Below are 22,615 nucleotides of genomic sequence, written 5' to 3' on the forward strand. Positions count from 1 at the left end.
GGTAGTAGAGGACAGAACCTCTTTTCCTTAAAATCAGATGATGGAAGTCTTCTTGCTCAACCTCAACCTCCAGCATCAGATGCAATTAGAGTTCTTTTTTGTAGCTTTGCAGTCTCACTAGGGAATTACAAGCAACAGATTTTGGAGACTGCAAATAAGCAAAAAAGTGTGAAGCCATTTCCCCTCAAATTAACTCTTCATTTCACCACCGAGTTATAAATTAAGCCAGCAGCATTTGTACGTTAGTAACGCAGAACAAGGTAGTATTCAACCAGCTTCATTCGGGTTGCCTAATAAACCTGTGAGTGAATAGATACTTATAGAAGTAAGTCACTTTCTACTGCACCCAGCCTAGAGTGGGTGATTTGCTTCTGGCACCAGATTATCTTATTTTATTTATCATTACATTTCTATCCCACCTTTCTTCCAAGGAGCTCAGTGTGGGACACATCGTTCTTCCCACCCCCCTCTCATCTTCACAACTACCCTGTGAAGTAGGTTAGGCTGAGAGATAGTGACTGGCCCATGGTCACCTGGTGAATATGGCTGAGTGTGATATGAATCCTGGCCTCCCAACACACTAATCACTACACCATTCTGGCTCTCATAAATTCAAAAACAACCACAAAAATGGTCATTGGACCATGGGAACATGCCCTATACTGAGTCAGATCATTGGTCCATCTAGCTGAGCATTGTCAGCCCTGTTTTCAGGCAGGAGTCTCTTCTAGCCGCACATGGAGATGCCAGAGATCGAATCTGGGACCTTCTGAATGCAAAGCAAATTCTCTACTCCTGAGGAATCAGTTGGAGTTATGTAAGTCTCTGTTGAGTATACAGTATACAGAGACAGTTCTAGAGTTGATCCTGCATAGTATGAATTCAGTTTTTGATTAGTAGTGAAAGGTGGAACCTTAAGCCAGTGGTGTAGCTGCTAGAATTCCTGCTCCATGATTGCAGTCATGGAATTTTTGTCTATCACATGATGCTGTGTGTTGTGACTCCACAGAGTGGGAAGTGATGGAGACAGGATGTTTGTTACTGTGTTCCGTGAAGTGGGACTATTGTCCTTTGTTCATTCTCTTTGCTGTCTGATGCTAGAGAGACGGGGAGCCATGTTGCAGTGCTCCATGTGTGTTTATATGTAAATAAAGTAGATTAGTCAAAATGCTGAGTTACTGAGGTCTGTTACGCAAGCTGCGAAGACTCTGCGGATCCCTAAGTGTGCCAATGTCTGTTGGCATCGGTCGCTGTGATGTTCGGGCAGAAGAAAGCTTTTGAAGCTCCCAAACGATCAACCAGGAGGGAGGGAACATGCCAGTCAGGCATGTGTCTCTGCCAGGGTCCTACCTCCTGACAGTAGCATGGGGGGCCAGGATGCACAGATTTCTGAGGGGGCAGACCCAGGTGCCCTCACAACAGGCTCCCTCATCAAGGATGGAGCTGTGAGGAGGTAAGCCATGCCCAGGCTGAACCTTCAGGGCTGGGGCAGCGGCACCTCTTCCTCCTCCTTGTGGCTGGCAAAGAGACGTCTGTACACACCCCGCCTCTGGGGCCAGCCGAGAGGAAAGGGGGGGTGTCCGCTGAGGAGGGAGGAAGAAGAAGGCGGGAAAGCACTGCCAAAGCCACATGCATTGCCCAGAGTGCCTCGCTGCAAGGACAGGAGGGTGAGGCAACACAGCGGCGCTCCTGGCTTCACGTTTCTCTGCCTTATCTCTGCTCCCAGGTTGGGGCTAGTTTAGAAGAAGAGACTCCCTTGATTAGATGCTGGCCAGCAAAGGGACTGACCTCTGCCCAGTCCACCAAGGGTTGCAACACTTGCCCTGCCCTGGGTGCCGGAAACCCAGGCTACGCCCCTGCCTCAAGCTGCTGTGCTGTGTAAGGTGCCATTTCAAGGGGGGAGTTTATTAAGATAGAGAGCAAAGATACCAATAGGCTGCCTAATTAGTTGCTAGGAGTGACTTATCTGTTGGAATTCAGTAGGAACTCATTGATTTGATTTGGCTCCTCTCCTCTTCTTGGCTGTTCTGCTCTGTGTCCTTGATTCTCCTTATCAGCCTTGACGTCTCATGAATGAACGGGCCAATATTGTTCTGACTTTGCCAGGAATTGTTAGCAATCCAAAGAGATGCTCACCGTTCATAACGTTGATACAGAAAATACCAAAATGAGTGCATACAGACGTTTTGCATGTCACAAAGTTGCTCCCATCAGTCAGCATAGAGCCAGAATGCATGGCTGACTTTATGCGGCAAAACTTGAACCAAATAATACCTGAACACACTGTCGGTGCTATAACAATCTGAAAGCAGCAAAAACCTCCCAGCACAAAGCCTGCTACTTGAATTCAAGAGAACACAAGCTGAAAGCCACACGACAGCAAGGAAATTGAAGCTTGCTTCTGAGAATCCCAAGTTCATCAGCATTTTAAAAAGCAGAGACATCACCTTGCCAACAAAGGTCCATATAGTTAAAGCTATGGTTTTCCCAGTAGTGATGTATGGAAGTGAGAGCTGGACCATAAAGAAGGCTGATCGCCGAAGAATTGATGCTTTTGAATTATGGTGCTGGAGGAGACTCTTGAGAGTCCCATGGACTGCAAGAAGATCAAACCTATCCATTCTGAAGGAAATCAGCCCTGAGTGCTCACTGGAAGGACAGATCGTGAAGCTGAGGCTCCAAGACTCTGGCCACCTCATGAGAAGAGAAGACTGCCTGGAAAAGAACCTGATGTTGGGAAAGATGGAGGAGAAGGGGACGACAGAGGACAAGATGGTTGGATAGAGTTCTCGAAGCTACCAGCATGAGTTTGACCAAACTGCGGGAGGCAGTGGAAGACAGGAGTGCCTGGCGTGCTCTGGTCCAGGGGGTCATGAAAAGTCGGACACGACTAAATGACTAAACAACACAATGGAGCCATGATCCAAACCAGCCATCTTACTAGTTTCTTCTATGCTGAACTTCTTGTCATTTCTGAACAGTAGTCCACCTCCTTCCACCTCCTCTTGTAGCATTTCAAACAGATCTTTAAACCCAGGGGGAGGTAAAATCTTTGGGCAAATCTCCTTCTGCCTTAATTCCCCCATCAGTAAAATGGGAAGAGCAGCCTACACTTCTTGAGTAGTATTCACAGAACTGAGAAAATGTTTGTCACCCACTGACCAGACCCAGAACTGCTTGCCTTCCACAAATTTGCTCTTATCACATGCTTTCACCCAACTTCATGGGGGAGATGCGGGAACCTCATCATTCCACCTTGAGCTCCTTTAGAAAAGGCAGTATTTTTTTTTAAAAAAGTTCAACCAGTTGCTCCCTAAGATTATGCTCATTTTAGGGTAAAATATTTTCAGAAATCTGTACACTGAGATAAAATGCCTATTTAATTAGGTATTAAAATGTGGATTTTCATATGACCTTTTTAAAAAATAAAAAACCAACAGATTAATGCAGAAATGAGATAGAGCAAACCTATGAATGAAGAAGCATGCAATTGATGGATCCATCCATTCCTACCAGGCAGCTCCATCTGGGAAGAGGTAATGACTTGATTTATGTACATTTGCTAGGACACTGCAATATAAGTGGTAGCTAATAATAGATCCTGGTTTTATGAGAACCTCACTCAAAATATAATGGTTTATTCTTATTAGCCTTATTAGGGGGCTCTGTCTCCTTTCCAATTCCATCCAAACTGTGACTCTCACATGTTTGCATTTTCTTTGGAAATAAATAATATGATTGAACTTGGTCAGTGTGTGAGGAAAACACGGCTTTGCCCTTTCCCTGTGCTTGCACAATGCTTCGCACAATGGGGTTCAAGGTGCTGCCGGAAAAAAACATAATGAATGTTTCATGATGAAGTATTCTTCCTGCCAGATGGCAAAGACATTGCAAAAGGGAACCCATAAGGCAGATTTTCATATCAAGGTCCAGTTTATCATATTTAATTTCCCAAGTAAATTGGGAATTGACCACAGAGGCTTTAAAAGGGAAAAAAGAACTTCAGTGCTTTTAATTAAGCTTTGTTTTACATACTGTTTGCAACTTCACCTGTAAATGGTCTAATTGCTTCTTGCAAACTCTCATAGGTGGATTTTCTAAAGGATATCATCTCTGTGATTATATTTGTTCCCAAGGCTTTCCAAGTTTATCTTTTAAATAATGGTTTAAATTATTCCCCTCCAAATGAAACAATGTCTATGAACTGAGGTATATTCTCCTTAGCAATATGGGAAGGGGTGCTTCTGGTTGGCTGATTCATGCACTATATTTCCTGCACGGCTCCTTTCCTTCATTCATTTCGCATTTCATAGAATGCTGTTCAAACTGGGTCAAAACTCAATTAAGATTGGTCTGTGTTCATAATGTGCCAGTGTATGTCTGCTGCCTCTTCAGGGTTACGGATGTCTGCAGCACAGTCTTATATTATCACACACCCAAATCACCAACTTTCTTCATAGAATCATAGAGTAAATCACCAATTCTCTGCTCAGTGTTGAAAATCCAAAGATAAAACTCAGAGCATTCTCAATGCTGTCTATTAATCCAAAGGCTGGTCTGGATTAAATGGTCTGGATTAAGCCTTAGTCTCTGAAAATCCAGAGCATCCCCAATAGTCTCTGATTGAAAACATCCAGGGAGAGTTTCACTGTCTAACTTTTCTTACCATTATGAAGTTGCTCCTAAAAGTTGCTCCAAAAATTTACCTTCCTGTAATTTAAGCACTTGAGACCAAGCCCTGACTGTTATGGGACAGCCCTTCAGATATCTGTACAATATACCCCTTCAGTCTGCTCTTCTCCAGGCAAAACCTACCCACTTTCTTCAATGTTTCCTGCTACAACTTGTTTTCCATACTGCTCGGCTGTCCTTGGAACTTATTCCAGATTGTCTACAGTATTCTTCGAAAGCTGTCCTTCAGGTAAGATCTAACTCATGGGTAGGCAAACTAAGACCTGGGGGCAGTGGCGTAGCGTGGGTTGTCAGCACCCGGGACAAGGCAAGTAATTTGCGCCCCCTAACCCGTGGATTTGCGCCCCCTAACCCGTGGATTTGCGCCCCCTAACCCTAACCCCCAGATGTTGCGCCCGGTGCGGCCCGCCCCCCCTGCACCCCCCACGCTACGCAATTGCCTGGGGGCCAGATCCAGTCCAATCTCCTTCTAAATCCGACCCGCGGACAGTCCGGGAATCAGCATGTTTTTACATAAGTACAATGTGTCCTTTTATTTAAAATGCATCTCTGGGTTATTTGTGGGGCCTGCCTGGTGTTTTTACATGAGTAGAAAGTGTGCAAGGAAATCAGCCCTGAGTGGTCACTGGAAGGACAGATCGTGAAGCTGAGGCTCCAGTACTTTGGCCACCTCACGAGAAGAGAAGACTCCCTGGGAAAGACCCTGATGTTGGGAAAGATGGAGGGCACAAGGAGAAGGGGACGACAGAGGATGAGATGGTTGGACAGTGTTCTCGAAGCTACCAGCATGAGTTTGACCAAACTGCAGGAGGCAGTGGAAGACAGGAGGGCCTGGCGTGCTCTGGTCCATGGGGTCACGAAGAGTCGGTCATGACTAAACGACTAAACAACAACAACAGAATGTGTGCTTTTATTTAAAATGCATCTCTGGGTTATTTGAGGGGCATAGGAATTTGTCCTTTCCTGCCCCAAAAATATAGTCCGGCCCCCCACAAGGTGTGGACCGGCCCCCTGCTGAAAAAGTTTGCTGACCCCTGGTCTATCTAGAAGCCCATCTGCACTGTACATTCACAGCAGCATTGTACCACTTTGAACAGTCAGGGCTTTCCCTCAAAGAATCCTGGGAAGTGTAGTTTGCTAAGGGTGCTGAGAGTTGTTAGGAGATCTCCCCATTCCTCTCATAGAGCTACAATTCTCAGAGTGGTTAACAGTAGATCCCTCTTCCCAGTAAGTTCTGGGAATTGTAGCTCTGCGAGGGGAGGGGGCAGCACATTAGCTCTCATTGTAGAAGCAGGAGGAGAATCCCAATTTCTCCCCAACTGGAAAACAATAAAAATTTGTAAAATGACTTATTAGCCACAGTTTGGGAACCCAATTGTGTCACCAGATTAGTAATGTTGACCTGAGTTGGGGAGGATGGGTTTCTTTGAAGGAAATAAGACTATTTGTGGATAAAATACCACCTACGGTGAAAATATAACAAGCTCTGATGATGACTGACATTTCTGAGGCAGCGAAAGCTCTTCTTGGAATGTCAGTGCAACAAGGAAACCGATAGCAACAGCATGAAATGGGAAGGCTGATTACATGTCAGTTTTGAACGTCACATTTCATTTTGCTATTTAAATAGTGGGCTGGATCAGTCCTCCAAAAGTCATCAAAAGTTTAGGCAAGAGTGACTGTGCTAATACTTCATTCTGACAATATTTTTACAGCATAACGTAATTTAGCACCATGGCTGCTGCATGTTATCCTACAGCCTGGGGGGGGAGGCTGTCAATACTCCCAAGAAGGCAATTAACCCTATATATTTGCCTCTGTTACTGCTAATGATACAATGAAGATTGGGACATTACAGCTATCCAGCAATGGAGCTCAATAACCAATGCCAGTCTTTGCTTTCTTGCTATGACAGGAGAAGGTAGCCTACATGCTTGGCCAACATGCCACACAGGTAAAGTCAGAGGAAGCATGTTGCTCCTTTGGGCTTCCAGATCTGAACCAACGTACACAAATGTTCTGGACCTCATAACAAAGAGCTTTCAATAGCCTTCAGAACTATAATGCCATTGCTGGCATCTAATAAAGAGCAAAAGAGATGGTTTTCCATCCATGATGTAAGTGTTCTAGCTTAGATGCCGAGAAATTTTGATTTAGGTCCAGGTCCATTTCAGTACACCTCTTCTTTAAGGGCATCACTTTACTAAGCAAAGTCAATGCAGACAATAGAATAATAGAATTGTAGAGTTGCAAGTGACCCCAAGGATCATGTAGTCCAACCCCCTGCAATGTAGGAATAGGAGTACAATAATTTGGCACGCACCATGTGTCTGTTTTTAATTGGTTAATATCCTTCCTATATTCAGGATATAGGATCCTAAGGGAATTATACTCAGCCATTTCAGAATTACCCTCAGTTAGGGATGGGGCACAAACTTGCTTTGATTTGCATCTTAATATGAGCTTCCCTGATTTGTAGTTGCCCAAACACATTTTAATATACATTTTAATAATTGTGCCACGAGAAACTGCTCAAATGCACTTTGCAGATGAAAATACTTTGCGTTACAGTGCTAGTCTATATTGCTCCCAAAACAACACTTGAACCAAAATGGACTTTTTCAAAATTGTGGGAGGCTGTTACTCTATTTATTTTAGAAAAACTGTCCAAAATGTGTGTATCAGGGGAGGGTGTGTCTATAAAGGCATATATTAGCCAAAAGAGCATACAGGAGCATGCATTTTATTAAGGGAAATTGCTTGCAACAATGTGCATATTAGAAGACAAGGACACTAAAAATGCAGATGACTTTTCATGAGGACTTATTGAAAAAGAATCGCAACTTGATGTGCAAATGTGATGAGTTTGAAGTAGAGCAACTGAGAAAAAACAGAATTGACAGATTTATCCATCTCTACCCTCAGTGGACTGCCAATCTCATTAAAGACATACCATATGCCTTCTCTTCAGTTATTTTTCCCTTCTGGAGGGAGAAGGGAACTTGGATTCATCCACAAATTACTCTACATGGATCTTAGAACATTTGCACCAACTTTCATATATATTTTATTTTGAAGTGATGGGGTTAAGGAAGCTTTTGTATGAACCAGTACAATTTTATTTCTAGGACTGTATGCCCAGTTGGACTCGGTTCATAGCTCAGACATATCCCACATACTATTTACTTGCAACGTAGGTCTTCATTAAGGGAGTCTGATGCAGCAGAACTGGAATGCTATAGTGGGCTTCCCCTAGGCATCCAGTTGGCCACTGTGTGAGCAGATCAATGTGCAAAAGACAGAATGGCACGCGCCATAGATAAAATGTCAGAGCATTAAGCACGACTAACCCAAAATTAACATTTCTAAAATGCTCGCTGAAATCAAAACGTCTTCACAGCACGCCAAAATCTGCACAGCGTTGGCATCTGCCTCACCGCTGCTGGGAGAGTGTTTCATAATGCAGGGACTACTGTGCTGGATACTCTCTTCCGACTACAGAGAGATTTGGTGTAACATTTATGTTTTACTGAGTGGTATATGTTCTGTTCCAATGCCATTTTTTTCTAATTCTGGATATTTCCTATAGCTCACGTGTCAATGAACTTCAGAGGTATACTATTAAAGTCTGCTATTTCTACACACACAAACGCACGCACCCCCCAAGAATCCAGCAGTTATGAGTTTGTTGAACAAGAGCATCATTTGAATATACAGAAAGCTATTGACAGGCTGCCACCAAGTGGCAACAACATGAACTTTGCTTTTCTCACCATCATCATCATCATCATTAAGAACTGGTTGCAGTGGAACAATTCCAAACCACCCTTTTGAAATCAGATTTCATTTGTAGGATTCTTGCCAAGATACTATGAAATCAGTTGAGCAGAACCAAAATCCAGGTCACAGGCTAGGTATAAAAATGTCCCCCAGGCCTGAAGTTTCCGAACCCTTTGAAAGGTAAGGAGGTTTAGTTATTTTATTTTTTGAATGATTCCACCAGGCCCCCTGTAATTTGAGCATCACTGCACAAGCCAACTTGATACTGGAATCAATTGGAAAGGTTTCATTGTCGGCCAAGGCACCATGCACGCATCACATGACTCACAAGGAGCTCTGGGATCAAGCAGTATGTCACCTGCCTATTCAACGTACTTGTGATGAGAAAGCATATCCAGATCTGAATCTATTCATGAAGCTGTCAGAGCCGGGCAGGGAAAGGCTAAGTAGATTATTTACTATGCATAGTTATCTAAGATCTAATTAAAATGCCTTCTCCTTCTCTATTGTATTGAGGCCCTTTAACTGAATATAGACAACATTATACCAGTAGTTGGGATTCAGGTAGTTTGGATGCATTCAGACAACCAAGGGCTTCACACCAGCTCTCACCTAGGGTAGTTGTCGAACCGGCAGTAAATCACACCGTGCAAGTTGGAGTTAAACTCTTTATTAGCAAGTACAGACTTGGTGGAATGTCAGGCCTAAGGAGCACAGCAACTCATTCCCCATGGATTAGTTGCCAAGATGGAAAGCTCCCACCTCCCCACAGCCATCTAAGTTCCCTCTTCTCCAGGGCTTTCCCCAAGTAATCAGAGAGTGTGCCTGCGTGATGACAACCTCTCCTCTGCCCTTTTCATGCTACTTCTGGTTCTGAGAAACTAAAGGGGAGGGGGGGTCACCAACCAAACCCATCTCTGTCTCTTGTCCTCCCTCCTCTCCTGCTTCAGCTTCTGATTCGGAACATCTCTCTGCCACAGACTCTTCCTGCTCACTAAACCCTGTCACCTCTCCAGCTTCTGACACATCCTCTTCCCAGTCTTCCCCCTCTGACCACCCATCGTTTCCCACCACCAATTCCCAGGCTCTGAGCCTTCCTCTTTTGGTGGTTCCCCAGTTGGTTCCTCCCACCATTCCTCTGTCTCCAACCAGTCCGGACTGGGGCAACCTAGTAAGATGTGTTGATTATAAATAGTAAAATTATCATTATGGAATGGGATGTCCCTATTTTCATCAGAGAAATGTTGGAGGGTATGCCTTCTCGGTGGTGGCACCCTTCCTGTGGAATGCCCTCCCAGTAGATGTCAAGGAGATAAATAACTATACAACTTTTAGAGGACATTTGAAGGCAGCTGTGTATTGGGAGGTTTTTCATGTTTGCTGTTGTATCCTGTTTTTATATGTGTTGGAAGCCGCTCAGAGTGGCTGGGTCAACCCAGCCAGATGGATGGAGTATAAATAATAAAATTGTTGTTGCTGCTGCTGCTGCTGCTGCTTCTGTTGTGTTTTGAGGGGAATCAATGCAAAGGGTTCCCCAGTCTTCTGACCTAAATGTTCTCACACTGCCCACACTCTTTAAATGACAATGCGTATTATTTCGTTGCCAGATTGAGGGCCCCTTCTGCTCATGTTTTTTGGGGGGACCCTGTATATCGGTCCCCAAGTCCTGCCTTCTTGCACCACTGGCTTCCCCCCTCCAAATGGCTATAATACATTAGCCTACATGTTAAATGAAGGCTGCCTGAAAAACCTCCTGGATTATAGTGTGCTGCAAACAAAAGGACTGGCAGATCTTTTGACAACATTGTGCAGTGTAAAGATTACCCAGTGACAGTCCGGTTGGAAACAATTCCACAGATATAAAAATAGAAAGGCGCATGAAAATGAAAACCCTCCCTTTCCTCTCATGTCATTGCATTCAACAGTTCAGGAGCTGCGGCTAAGTTAGAACAGTTATTGCTGGCCCTGGAATGTCGATATTTGACATTCAAGAATTTGAATTGATTCTTAAAGAGCCGAGTTGAAGGACAAATGCAATGAAAAACCTCTGAACACAAAAACCGGTCAGAAAGGCATCGCTCACATCCTTCTGAACTGCTGGAGAATCTTTTCATAGTTCATGCTTTTATTTTGCACTGAATTTCCGAGACCTACAACGGTTTCCCTCTCTCTTTTCTGTGGGCACATGTTCAGGATTGTTTGATCTCTTTTGTAGATGAGCGGAAGCCTAAACCGTCCTTGATCTTCATAGAGGCAAACAGTTGCAAGCAAACTGCATTTGCGGGGGCAAGAATGTACTGTCCTGTTTGTGCTGCGTTTTATAACCTGTGATGAACCGTTTTTCCCACGGGTGGCTAGCCAGATAGATTTGTAGTAAACTGACCACAGAAATGGGTCTAATATCAATCAAGAAGGATTGCTAAAGTCCTCAGAAATATGATGGATGACAGCCAGGTTTGTGGAGGACATTCATGGTGGCAGGGACCTACTCTGGTGTCATTTTGGCTTTAGGCAAATAACATTTTAATTGCGTGTTCAGACCCAGAAACCTCCCCACTAAATAAATTCACACATGACTCAAATTTTGGTTTTGGTTCTTGGCAGAATTTAGGCCACAACTTTATTGATTACAGAAAGTGACTGGTTGCATAGGCTCTGGTTCGACTAGCTCCCTGCCACGCAGGTAGCGCTGATCCAGGGTTCCAGCATAGGTCAGCCAAGGGTGAACACCTGGATAAGCAGAAAGCCAGGAACGGGATAACTCCGCCACCCAAATGTGCCCCTGGAATCAGGCACAGGCACAAAGCCCTCACAGGGGTTGACCAAACCATCGAGTCCCTGGATTCCTTCAGTTGTGAATTCATTCATTTAGTCATTCAATTATGTTGATTATGGCATTTATAGCCATTATCTTTCCTCCAAGGAGCTCCAGGCAGTGTGCATGGCTCTCCCAACTCTCATATTATCCTCACAAGAACCCTGTGAGGTAGGTTTGACTGACAATTGATGACAGGCCCAAGGTCACCTACTGAGCTTCATGCCCAAGTGGGAATTTGAACCCTGGTCTCCCAGGTCTTGGTCCCAACATTCCAGCCACTCCACCACACTAGTAACATGCAAATAACTTGTAAAGACTAAAAGGTAAAGGTAAAGGGTTAAGGAACCCCTGACCATTAGGTCTAGTCGCAGACGACTCTGGGGTTGTGGCGCTCATCTGAGGGAGCTGGCGTACAGCTTCCGGGTCATGTGCCCAGCATGACTAAGCCGCTTCTGGAGAACCAGAGCAGCTCATGGAAACGCTGTTTACCTTCCCGCCAGAGCAGTACCTATTTATCTACTTGCGCTTTGTGCTTTCGAACTGCTAGATTGGCAGGAGCAGGGACCGAGCAACGGGAGCTCACCCCATCGCAGGGATTCAAAATTCACATTTGGTTGGGCTCCTAATTCAGATCTTATGGAAATAGGCCCAGAAGCCAGCCATTATTGACGTTAGACATCACTGGATTTTCTGGACTTCCAAAACTGAATTGTTATTAGTCAAGAATTGAAATATCTGTGGGTTATCAGACAGGCTAAATGATTCTTAGCTATCCTGTGCACTACTTCTTCGTATCATTCTTTTAAAAAAATGATTCTTCTAATTTTGCACTTAAATCCTTAATCCAAGGACTGGATTGTTGCCTTTGGTGTTTCTCCCCTTTGGGGGTTTCATTTCCTCTGCTGCAACAAGGCTTCCTCTATAACAGCTATGTATGTAGGGGGCTGAACTAGATGACCCTTGGGTCCCTTCCAACTCTATGATTCTGTGATGTCATAAATAAATTATATCTGGGGTTAGGCTTCAGATGTCTTAGATAAATTATGTCTTGGGTTAGAATTCAGTAGTAGGAATCCTTGAGGGAAGGTAGTGTTTGTTTGTGTCAAATAAATATAGAAAGGCGAGAGAGGTGCTGAGTAACTTTTCAGGAATACGTTAATCACGAGCAGTACTTTTTGCTCAGCATTGGCTGTTCTTAAAAGACCCCAGAGAGCTTGTAGGCATCTCACATTCATCTTTCATTTTTTGCAGGCTTTGTGTTTTATCTTCAGCTATTTGCTGTCTAGCATGCGGTGCAATTCTCCTCTCCACCCACCTCCAACTCCCAAATCTAAACACCATGTTCACTCTGAGGAGGATTACAGTTTTATAACTGCAATTATAGGAGCCATTGCACAGGATCCAGCTGACGAGAAAGAGAAATGCTGTTTTGTGAAAATGTTTAAGACAGGTTTGCAGTCTTATCTCCCTATGGGGTGGCAACATGCAACATCTAAACAAGCCCGTTTGAAAAACCTCTGCAAGGGCACCCAATTGTCAGTTATAACTTGCCATTGTATTTTTACTGCTGGGGAGAGAAGTTTGTGGGTTTTTCTGCCTCAGGTGCCAAAATACCATGGTTGGCCTTGGACACTATGCACCTTGACTCGAAGCGGAAGGTTGAGGGGGTCATTTGTTACTCGAGTATATCATGGCACCCTCTGCATGATCATTTTGCAACAGCAATCATAAACACGCAACACAGAAGCAACAGGTGGCAGACAGCTGAAGCGAGAGGACAATAATGAGCAATCTTTTTCTTTCAAAAAAAGGTGATACAGAGTGATACAGGTTTCAGAATGCCAATGCACCTGGATTGCTCTGCTCACTATCTCCACCAGTTGCCAGACATTCCTCTTATGACAAGGTGGGGAACTTCAGGCAGGCCTGGAGGGAGCATATGTGGCCCTCTAGACCTCTCTCTCTCTCTGGCCCTTGGGAAGAGACCCCGGGCACATTCCTTCCCCAGCCACCCTATATTCCTCCAGGCCACACCCCTCGCCAGCAATGCTTCAACTCTTCTTGAGCATTTCCGCCCCTGCTGACATGTGTCCTCTGATAATGGCTCTTCCTTGCCTGGCTGGAGGGCAGAGAGGGCTGTAGAAAGTGGCCTACCGTACAAAGGTAAAATTGACATCCATTGCTCCCCTTGCTTTTGTCTCTGGCTCCACCCACCTGCCATGGACCGGTTGGACACAAAGGAATGGGGGAAGAAACAAGCTGGGGAACCCCCAAAGGAAGGAGGCTCAGAGCCCAGGGATTGGTGGTGGAGAAGAGGGAGCAAACTGGGGGGAGGAAGTCTTGGAAACTGAAGAGGTGACAGGGCTTAGTGAGCTGAGAGAGCTTGTGGCAGAGAGAAGTCCAGAAGCGGAAGTTGGAGAGTGGGAGGAGGGAGGCCAAGAGGCAGAGATGAGTCAGGCTGGTGAAGAGTCACAGGTGTCCCGCCCCCCCCCCCCGTCCCCCCGCTGTGACAAGCTTTTCTCCCCCTAGTCTTTCAGAACCAGGAGAGGCATGAAGCAGGAGGAGCAAAGGCAGGCATGCAGGCACAGTCTCTGGTTGCTTGGGAAACAAACTTGAGAGAAGGGGACTTAGGCAGCTGAGGGGAGACAGGGACCTTCAGTCTCAACAACCAGGCCCAGACAGAGGGCGGGGGCCATATGGGCCACTTAGTCCGGGCCTCCGATTCCAAAGGGGGCCTCGGTCAGCATATACACAATCGCAGGGGATGCACTGGGGCGAACGTGGAGGCGCAAAGTCATAATTTAGACAATTATTTGTCAGCATAACTTTTGTGAAAATTATTTATATACTTACGTATTTATAAGACTTCAGTTATCCCCAGGGTAAAAAAAGGGGGGGGGCACATTATCTACCTGGCCCGGGCCTCTGCCTGACTCTGCAAGGCCCTGACAACAACGGCTTCATGGGGGCAAGAACTGATTTGCTGTGCTTGTCAGGCCTGATCTGTAGCCCATCATGACCAGCATCCCGTATCTTGCAGTGTCCAACTAGGTTAAAGCAGGGTGTGAAGACAATTGCCCTCACCCACACATTATAATGGCAATTGCTATTTTCTAATCCCTCCCCCTCCCATTCTGACTCTTCTGTTGGGGGCAAGAGGGCAGTTTTCAAGGTTGCTACCTGTTTAGTCATTTCATAGCAACAGTGGCATCTGCTTGGAAGAGTGTGCATCTTCCAGCCAGAAGCTGCGATTGAAGCGGTCCATAACTGGGATTAGGGTCACAGTCTGATGTCACTTTAGCAGTCTCCCCTCCCAGGAAAACCACAGCCATAACAGTTTGTCCTTACTTGCCTAGCAAAAGGAAACTGCATCACTTCAACTGCATCATGCAAGTACACACATATTGCTGAAAAGCAGGGAATAAGAAAGGGAAGCTTTGTGGTCTAATTGAAACAACACAAACTCAAGGAACAATAGTAAAGAATACTGGCAATCGGATACATAGTATTTGATAACTATTGAAAAATGGTTTGTAATGTTCCCACAGGGTGTCCTTAAACACCTCTCCACTACTCAGTGATTAAAGCAGTTCATCTTCTCCAATAAAGCTACAAGAGGCTTAACATCGCAGCCATATACAGTTACTCAAAAGGACAGATGGGTTAATCTGTAAATTTTAGTTTTTCCTCTTTTTACACTTAAGTTCAGCTCTCCACATGTCAGTGATTTATTTATTTTTAATATTCTTGTGAAAATATATCAATGGATTTCTCCGAATAAATGCTTGCTTGCACAGAATATTGCCTAATATGCCTCTTTTGCAAGGCAATGTTCCAAAATGGGATAGCTCAGTTGGTCGAGCATGAGACTCTTAATCACACGGTTGTAGGTTCAAGCCTCACGTTGGGCAAACGTTTCCTGAATTGGAGGGGTGGGACTAGATGATTCTATAATGCACTTTGGTAAGTTATTTTCACCCATATCTTTTATATATATATATATGCAACTTTACCCTAGCACATGCATTTTTGCACCCATTACTTTGCTGGAGAACTGCCTTGCAAAAATTGGAAGTGCAAATTTTGAAGAAGGGCTGTGTATTGTTTCAGAACTGAAAATAAGGTGGGTTCACCTTTAAATGTCACTGGGCCCATCACCTCTTGGCAAATAGAAGGGGAAGAAATGGAGGCAGCGAGAGATTTTACTTTCTTGGGCTCCATGATCACTGCAGATGGTGACAGCAGTCACGAAATTAAAAGACGCCTGCTCCTTGGGAGAAAGGTGATGGCAAACCTAGACAACATATTAAAAAGCAGAGATATCACCTTGCCAACAAAGTTCCGTATAGTTAAAGCCATGGTTTTCCCAGTAGTGATGTATGGAAGTGAGAGCTGGACCATAAAGAAGGCTGATCGCCGAAGAATTGATGCTTTTGAATTATGGTGTTGGAGGAGACTCTTGAGAGTCCCATGGACTGCAAGAAGATCAAACCTCTCCATTCTGAAGGAAATCAGCCCTGAGTGCTCACTGGAAGGACAGATCGTGAAGCTGAGGCTCCAATACTTTGGCCACCTCATTAGAAGAGAAGACTCTCTGGAAAAGACCCTGATGTTGGGAAAGATTGAGGGCAGAAGGAGAAGGGGACGACAGAGGACGAGATTGTTGGATGGTGTTCTCAAAGCCACAAACATGAGTCTGACCAAACTGCGGGAGGCAGTGGAAGACAGGAGTGCCTGGCATGCTCTGGTCCATGGGGTCACGAAGAGCCGGACACGACTAAACGACTAAACAACAACAACAACAACCTTTAAATGTGGACTGAATTGAACCTCTCCCCATCCCTGCTCTGAGGTGAATCCCACTGAATCCAATGGGATTTACAGGTAAGTGTGATTCAGATTACAGCTTTAAGCATTCAGCACAGAAAGTCGTTCTTTGGTGGTTCCATTTCAAGAGTACCCTTCAACAATTACAATTATCTGGCAACACAGTAATTGCAGATTAAGGTATCCTATTCCTAGGGTAATGGAGATGAGCGTAGGACCCGTGTTTCTTCAGTGGAACAGCTGAAAGGGGGAAAGTTCTCCCTCCCTCCCTCTCTCACACGCTCTTTCTCTCATGCATCAGTTAAATTATACCTTTGTGCGAAGTGTTCCTGCTCTCTACTTTTTTCTTTGTTTGGAGATATCTATTCAATAGTGTTTGTAGAACCATCCCTGAGTCAATTGCATTTGAGAGCTGCCAAGGGCACAATTGGGATCTCAAGCAGAGAGAATGGGAGGGCATGCTTGCTTTTTAAGCATCTGAAATATGAACAGCTTAATCATGCATCTGGTAATTAATTTGTAATTAGGCACAAGGAGAATGTTAAGATTTGCATGGTGGGAAGCATGGGATGTGAAATGGAGAGAGAGTTTGTGTTTTGTATTCCAAGGAAGCTTCCTGATACTGAGACAGATCATTGATCCCCTATTTCAGTATTTTCCACACTGACTGGCAGCAGCTGTCCAATTATTCAGGCAGGCAGGAGATGCTGGGGACTGAATCTTTCTGCATGCAATGCGGGTGCTCTGCTACTCTGCCTCAATCCTTCCCCAAAGGCCTTTCACTGGGGTTTGGGGGCCAAACACACCTGAGAAACTTCCTTCCTTTATCTAACAGTCTCTACAATTCTATGATTCTTCGAGAAGATGGCTATGTTTCAGTGCATGTATTGTTTCAGAATGTGCAAGTAGATTTCCCTTTATGTAGGAACCGAGGTCAATTTCTCTCTCCCCTTCTCTAATTCTGACTAAATGGCACATATTATGCAAGAAGATTCCCTTTTATGGTCCCTTTTCCTTTCAGTGACTTAAAAGCTTGAGTGACTTAGTTGCTGTGGTAGTCTTCCCTGAACCCGGAGAGAAAAAGCAGCATCTTGTCTCCTTCATTCATTTTTAATATGGGAATATGATGTTTGAGTCTCGGAAAGCTGACCTGATTAAGAATTAGCATGCCTTAAATGCAGTTGCGCAGGGAAAAGCAGCTTCCTTAAAAGAAGATTAAAATGGGACATGGTATTATTCATTAACAAGGGGCTCATTGTTCAATGCCGAAAATCTTGCAGTTGCTTTTCTCTCACCCGTTCAATCAAAGAGTGTCTGTGGATAGTGTGGCTAAATGTGGTTTAGTCCAGGGATGGGGGAACCTGTGACCCTTCAGACATTGGAGTCCAACTCCCATCATCCCTATTTGCCATTCTGGCTGGGGGTGATGTAAGTTGTAGTCCAGCAATATCATCTTCCTGGCTTGTGTGTCCTCCAAGCCTTCCATGGTATGGGTTAAATTCACCTTCCTGCAAGGCCACCTGCTTTATGTACTATATGAATGAGCAGCCCACACCCTTCATCAGTGGATGCTGAACCTGGTAGTGTGACCTTTTCCTGCATATTGGCAATATGGCCTAAGAAAACTAGATTGTTTTGAATAGTTGTAGATGTGCCCATGATACACAGTAAAGCTGGTGGTTGGATAAAATGTGGTTGAGACTGCTGGAATAGTTTTACTTGACTTAGTGACTCCTGAGATTTAACCAATAGTTGCCACCAGGGATTTAACCAATAGTTGGTTCAATGTCAAGAAGGCGGATTCTGTACATGCTGTAGAGGGAAGCAAGGGGCAGGTAGGAGAGAAGGAAAACTGTGATCTGAAACCTCCGCTGCCTTGCAGGATATCTTCAGGAGAAGAAATGGCTAACGACTAAATGCTACACAAATCCGGAGTGGCGTCCCTAGGACGGTTGGATGGCAACTTGTACTCTGACAACTCCAGCAGCCAAGCTGGTGCCAAACGTCTTGCTCTGCTTTCCTTTCGACCACACCAGCAAGGGCAGCCCATGATCTCCATACACACTGCCCAGTCTTGTGCCCCAAGGAGGTTACTTTGGTCCTGCTAACATAGTGGCTTGACTTCATCCCCAGAGGTGCAAACCATTGTCTCTCGAGACAGACTGATGCCAACATATTCTAAGCAGCAATGCCCCAAATAGGGGGATAAACCTTTAAGATCTTGAAAGAAGCTTTGACTTGAAGAGCCACAAAAACATGTTATTGCTTGAATCAAGAGCTATGAGCAAAAGAAAACAGTGTATTGAACCCAGGACCGTCTGCATGCAAAGCAAATTATCTGCCACTGAGCTATAGCTCTTCCCCAGTAAGCTGTAGGAAGCCTTTGAACTAGAATCCCTGCATGTGGCTTTGTTTTCATCCCATGATCTCACTGTGTGTGGATGGCGTCCTTGGTGAATAGAAGCTTTCCACAAGCAAGAGCACTTGAGGTGACAGATTCTGTTTTGCAAGAGCTTTGGGTGAGCTGAGAGGCAGAAAATGGCACTAGCTGAGCACTTCAATTTAGCACCAGCCGTTTTCATGTGCGATGTTGAACAATTGCTTACACATGAAAGTATACACTATGTTTCAGAAGCCCAAGGTTTCTCTCTTTAAAGAGATGATTGATCAGAGAACTCTTTCTAACTGGAGAAAAGAAAAATAAAGATATGTTTTCTACCGACCTAACAGAACTGCAGTTGTGCAGTGTGGGTTCAAACCTCATCTCAAACAGAAACTCAGTAACAGGGCAAGGCTATGTCTGCTCAGAAGTAACTTCTTACTCCCAGGTAGGAAGGTATCAGATTGCAGCCTAAGTAGTTGTAAGAAAGACACTGGCTATACCCATGCTATGCATTTAAAACAATCCTATACCACTTTGACAGTCATGGCTTTTCAAAATGAATTCCGGAATCTATAGATTGTAAAAGGTGCTGAGAGTTGTTAGGAGGCGTCTCACAGCACTACGATTCCCAGAGTGGTTTAATTGTCAATCCCTCATTCCTAGGAACCCTGGGAATTGTAGCTTTGTGAGGGTGAACTGCTTTCAATAATGTATTAGAGGAGAGAGCAACCTTTATTCTGTTTTTAATCTGTTGGGATCGCCCAGAGTGGCTGGGGAAACCCAGTTGAATGGGCAGGGTATAAATAAATTCTTCTTCTTCTTCTTCTTCTTCTTCTTCTGGGTGCACAGTCCCTTGGGGTAATCTGGAAGTACCACAAATGGGCGATGCCAGTCAAAAGTGCGAAGCCCAGTGCCAAAGATGGGTAGGCCCATTAGGTTTCTCTCTCGCCCACTTTCCCCATATTATTCCATCCTTAACACCAGACGGAATCGGACCAAAGGTCACATGAGGCCATAGAGCAGCAAGCTGCTTGTCTCTGTTTTATCCCTACAATGCTTTTGACTTCAAATGCCCTTGGCATTTATTTCAAAAATGAGTATCAGGCTCCACAACTTGAATTATACACTAGCAGCTACATTACTAGAGAATTTGAGTTCAAAGAAACCAAAATAAGCAGTGTAGTTTTGCCATCGATCAGTGCATTTTTGAAATATTCAGTCTGCCATCTGGATTCAAAATTGGGTCCAGATGTAGCCATGACTAGATGAAAACTTGCTCCTTGATCTCAGGAACCATCACACAAAATTTGGTGAAGGTATCTTAAAAGAGGTATCCAAATGCATAATGAACAAACAACTTTTCAAAATAGATTCAGTAGATTAAATTATAGATGACAATTTCCCATCTCTATCAATCTTTGTCTCACTTTACAAAGCCTCTCTAGATAACTGGGATGTTAGCTGCACACTCACACCGCCTACACACCCACAATATAGTGGTTCTCTTCTCTTCACCTATTTTATGACCCTATAACACTTCAGAACCTCCCAGGTTATAAATGTCATTCCTCTAATACACCTTAGTACAATGGCAAAGTTAGATCTATGCTTCTTGCAGTGCCTTAATAAAAAAAATATATTCACCAACAGATCAAACACGGCTAAGCCTGCCAGCACACCATGAAATATTGCTTGCAGGAAATTAAAACTTCTATGCAATCTTCCATACCTCCTTATATGCAGAGATACTGTATTCTTTTCCAGGTGATAAGAGAAAAAGAAAAGGTCTTGAAACTAATTACTTTAGTACACTTCTTAGGGGGGAAGGATGGAGAAAATAAAATGAAACCTGTCTGGAGCAGTCATTCAAAAGACTGAGACACTGTGGTTGTTTTAGGAAGATTAGTCAAAGAGCCAAGTTATATAGCCCATTGTCAAAAAAATGACTGGCAGAAGAAGTAAAAAGAACACCAGTAGAAAATCCATTCTTATTCCTATACAATGTTTCCCTGTAACTTTTCCCTGAGGTTCAGTTTGCTGTTATATATTAAAAGGTATTTCCTTAACTTGGAACTTTTAGCGAAAAATGAAATCCCTAATTTCCTGTAAATATCACAATGCAGCTACATCTTTCTCAGGACAATATCTTCATGTTTTATTATGTTTTTATAAACATAATAATAAGCCTCCCAGAGTGGCTGGGGCAACCAAGCCAGATGGGCAGGGTATAAACATTACGACTACTACTATTACTATTGGCATTATTGCGATTTTCTGTACTCAATGTACTGTTGCTCATTGCTTATCTGGACCAGGGTGTAACGTTTCATGGAATCATATAATTGTAGAGCTGGAAGGTACCCCAAAGATCATCTAGTCCAACCCCCTGCAAGGCATATAAAAATACATCCTCTCTGTTAAAATATGGGGATCCAAAACACACACACGCACATATACAGTGGTGCCCCACAAGACGAATGCCTCACAAGATGAAAAACTCGCTAGACGAAAGGGTTTTGTGGTTTTTGAGCTGCTTCGCAAGACGAATTTCCCTATGGGCTTGCTTCGCAAGACGAAAACGTCTTGCGTTTTTTGCAAGTTTGTTTCCTTTTTCTTAACACCGTTAATACAGTTGCGACTTGACTTCGAGGAGCAACTCATAGAACACAGTGTGGTAGCCTTTTTTGAGGTTTTTGACGATTTTTGAAGCTTTTCCAAAACTTTTCCGACACCATGCTTCACAAGACAAAAAATTTGCTAGACGAAAAAACTCGCGGAACGAATTAATTTCGTCTTGCGAGGCACCACTGTATCCCTATCCCTAAGATGCATTAAAGCTGTAACCCAGCTATGATCTCCAATAATAATAATAATAATTTATTATTTATACCCCGCCCATCTGGCTGAGTTTCCCCAGCCACTCTGGGCGGCTCCCAATCAAATGTTAAAAACAGTACAGCGTTAAGTATTAAAAACTTCCCTGAACAGGGCTGCCTTCAGATGTCTTTTAAAGATAGGATAGCTGCTTATTTCCTTCACATCTGAAGGGTGGGCGCCACCACCGAGAAGGCCCTCTGTCTGGTTCTCTGCAACCTCACTTCTCGCAAAGAGGGAACTGCCAGAAGGCCCCCAGAGCTGGATCTCAGTGTCCGGGCTGAACGAACTATACTCCTTCAGGTATAGATGTTGTTGGACTCCAACTCCCATCATGCATCACCAATGGCCATGCTGGTTGAGGTTCATGGGAGTTGGGGTCCAACAGCATCTGAAGGGCACAGCTGCCTTATCGCTGCTGTTACCCTTAAGAGTCATTCAAGGAATATGGGATAGCACCAGTTCTAGCTAGGACATATCCTCATTCAATAGAATGTCCACAGGAAGTTGCTGCATGTACACATGGAAGCAGTAACCCTTCAAACAATGTTCCCGCCCTGCACACTTATTGAAAGCACTTCTGATTAACTGGAAAAGAAAGGGCCATTGTTGTTATGATCTACCACAAGGTGTCACTCAAGTGCTGCTGGGAACACAATGCAAACAGCAACTCACAGAAGGGACAGAGAAACCTCCCAAAACTGTTTGGTCTGGTATTTGGTGGGGGGTGGAATTACCCAGGTCTGTGGAATGACATGCATGAAACTACACTTTTCTTACACAAAGAAGCAAAAACAGGAAAGGGCCAGGGCAGACGGACAGACTGACTGAAGATATTTTCAGATAGATAGATAGATAGATAGATAGATAGATAGATAGATAGAAGAAAGAAAGATGGGCAGATTGACAGACACAGAAATTTTCCAGAATGATCTGGAAAGTCCATATTGGAAACAGAACCATGAACTATATGAAACTTTGACATCATCCAGGCAGGATTTGCTTATGCTCTGAACATGAAGACCATCAGAAGTACGTTGAATTGAAATTGATGGGGCTTATTCAATGGGATTAGCACTGCAGCTTTACAATGCAAACCGAGTGCCAAAATATGGAGGTTGGGAGAGGGTAGAATGCGGCATCTCTTCCTCCCCATCCCCATTAAAATGACCTTAAACCTTAAGTAATAATAATAATAATAATTTATTATTATTTATACCCCACCCATCTGGCTGGGTTTC

The 22,615-nt window shown here is 44.1% G+C and overlaps 1 protein-coding gene across 4 annotated transcripts in view; it reads right to left on the reverse strand.

The window, feature by feature from the left end:
* CPNE4 (copine 4) overlaps positions 1-22,615 on the reverse strand; it is a 255,178-nt gene that overhangs the window by 231,383 nt on the left and 1,180 nt on the right. The gene's annotated exons all lie outside the window — the stretch shown is intronic.

This window comes from Podarcis liolepis (assembly GCF_965112155.1).
Source record: "Podarcis liolepis genome assembly, chromosome: 12".
Taxonomy (NCBI): domain Eukaryota; kingdom Metazoa; phylum Chordata; class Lepidosauria; order Squamata; family Lacertidae; genus Podarcis; species Podarcis liolepis.